The sequence below is a fragment of the Galeopterus variegatus genome, unplaced genomic scaffold (assembly GCF_000696425.1).
Source record: "Galeopterus variegatus unplaced genomic scaffold, G_variegatus-3.0.2 Scaffold10165, whole genome shotgun sequence".
Lineage (NCBI taxonomy): Eukaryota > Metazoa > Chordata > Mammalia > Dermoptera > Cynocephalidae > Galeopterus > Galeopterus variegatus.
In genome coordinates, this window is record NW_007736276.1 from 33,665 (window position 1) to 36,645 (window position 2,981).

Below are 2,981 nucleotides of genomic sequence, written 5' to 3' on the forward strand. Positions count from 1 at the left end.
TGTGATGGGTGTTTCTCTCGCTTCCTGTTTCTGAGTTGTGCTAGCTGAATGCTGGTGTCTCAGTGACAGACTCTTCATGTAGAGGAGCCGGCATCCTGGTCTGAGGCTCAGAAATCCCAAGACTAGACTTTCCCCAGCAGCTGAAGGGTGTCCTCAAGTAGCAGCCGTGGACTCCGCGGGATACCTGACTCCCTAGCTACTCCAGCAGGGGCCCTGCTAGTCCCAGAAGCAATTTAAAGTTTGCAATGTCAAGTGTGCACAGGGCACAGGCCCAAGGCATACCTGGGGGCTCCAGGGAACACATCTCCCATCCCAATTAGAGACAGTGACTGGGATAGGGCCAACAGGAGAGGAGCCCATAAGAATGCTGGCTGCCTCCTGATCTGTCCCTGGGGTGGCAGAGAAGCCAGTTATCACTTCAGGGAAAGAGCACCTTTTGCCAAGTTGAACTTCTAGACATCCTGTGAGGAGGCAGGATAGATGTCTAACAGCAGCAGCAGCAGCAGCAGAGTTCGCTACATTGATTGAGGTGCCACAGGTACCAGTCACTGCAACAAACACTTTCCATTTGTTACATAAGTTCAGGAGAGTCCAGCAATACATGTGTATTGAGTATCTACTTTCAGTCTGCCCAGGGAGATTTGTATTATTATTCTCCTACTTTTTTATTTGAGGGGACAGACCTGAAAGTTAAACAATTTAACAAAGACCACACGTCTTGTAAGTGGCAGACTGGGATTCAATCTCAGTACATCTAATTCTCTTCATGATCATTTGTTATCATCACCGTGATTATCATCAGCATTATTAGTAGGTATTATTTGCACTTGGAACAAAATGTAAAGGATACAGAAGAGCACATAGTACAATTTAAGCTTCTGTCTTCATTCGTCCAATTATTCAGTAATGTCTTCCTTTAGACAACCAATATTAGCAATTTCTGGTATCCTTTTTATTCGGTGATAGTCTGTGTGTATACCGATAAATATATCTTAGACAAAGTTAGCACAAATACACACTGTATTAATATCATGCTCTTCTCACTTAACAATATACATCAGAGAGTTTTCCTAGGAAAAAAAATATTTATATGTATATATAGCACTCCTTCATTCTTCTAAAGGGCTACGTATACTCCATCGCTCCATTGCAAGAATGTACTGTCGTTTAATTAACCAGTGTGCTACTGATGGACATTTAAAATTTCCAATCCTATTATATTACAGTCAATGCTACAACAAATATCCTTGCACATTTATAATTCAGCACGTGGTATATTTTATGCTCATTTGTAATTCTGATAGATATTGGCAAATTTATATATTCTTGTCATCAGTGTATGAGAATGTCTGCTTTCCCACACTCTGCCAATAGTATGTTAGTCTTTGAGACTTTATGGTCTTTGCCAATCTGAGAGGCAAGAAGTTATATCTCATTGTATTATTTAAAACTTGGTACTTATCCTTTTTGGTACTTAAAATAATTAAAATATAAAATATATCAGACACAAGAGTATAAATGCATATATAAGTATATAAAATACATATTTTAAATTCAGAGAATAATAATTACCTAAGTTAAGAGATAGAACATTGCCTTTGAGACTTCCTGCATATCCCTTCAGTCCTCTCCCTCCTTTCCCAGAGATAACCACACTCCTGACTTTAGTTATGAGCATTTCCTTGCTTTTCTTGAATTTTATCATCTACGTGTGCATCCTTAAACAATATGATTTAGGTTTGCCTCTTTTTAAACTCTGGGTAAGTAGAATCATTTGTAGGTATTCTTTTTGACTTTTTGCTTCTCTCAATATTGTGTTTGTGAGATTCATCTATATTTATAAATGTAGCTGAGTTCATTAATTTTTATTGCTAAATCCCATTATATAAATGTAGCACAACATATTTGTACATTTGGTTTTGATGAATAATTGGGCTGCTTCTCAAATGAATGCCATTGTAAATATTTTGTGCATTTCTCCTTTTATACATAAGTATTCTTTTTTTTTTTTTTTTTTTTGTCTTTTGTCTTTTTCCGTGTCCGGCAACGGATCGCAACCCTCAGTGTCGTCCCCATACTGGACCGGGGACCGGCAACGGGATCACAACCCTCGGCATCCCTCCTGCGCCTCGCTCAGCCAGTGAGCGGGAACTGGTCTGTATGTGGGATCCGAACCCTCGGGCGGGAGTGCCGCCGCACTTCCCAAGCGGCGCACTATCCAGTGCGCCACCGGGCCGGCCCCTATACATAAGTATTCTTAATTGTCCTACTTGCATTGGTAACTCATCCTTTCTCTTCTAATCTGCCGTACCATCTCTGTCATGTATCAAGTTCCAAATATCAATGGGTCTGTTTCTGGGATTTCTATTCTTTTCCATTGGTTTATTTTTATTCCTATGTCATCACTATACTGCCCTAATTAATACTGCTTTCTAGAATGTTTTAATTTCTTGTAGGGTAAGTCCTTTTATACCCACCCAATATTTCTTTAAATGAGTCATGGCTGTTTTTGTTTCTTTTTTTCTACAATATAAACTATAGAGCCAGCTGCTTAAATTCTACCATAGTTCTTTCTGGGATTTAAGAATTGAGATTACATTGAATTGATAGATACATTTGAGGAGAAGTAACATTTTTATAATGTTGAGATTTCTAACCTATGAATAAAAAATTATAAAGGAACTTCAAAAAGTTCCAGGAAAAATAGAATTAAAAGATAAAAGTAAGAAACAAAAATTTTATTTCTCAAAATAATCTCCACCAAGTTGAAGACACTTTTGCAAATGATGACACCAGCCATTTAGTCAATCCCTAAAGAACTGAGGGTTCTGGGAATTTAAACATGCCAATGCAGTCTTTTTTACATTATTAACTGAAGAAAAATGGGTGACATTTAAAGATTTTTTTTTTTTTTGTCTTTTGTCTTTTTTTCTGTGTCCGGCAACGGATCGCAACCCTCAGTGTTGCCCCCGTACCGGACC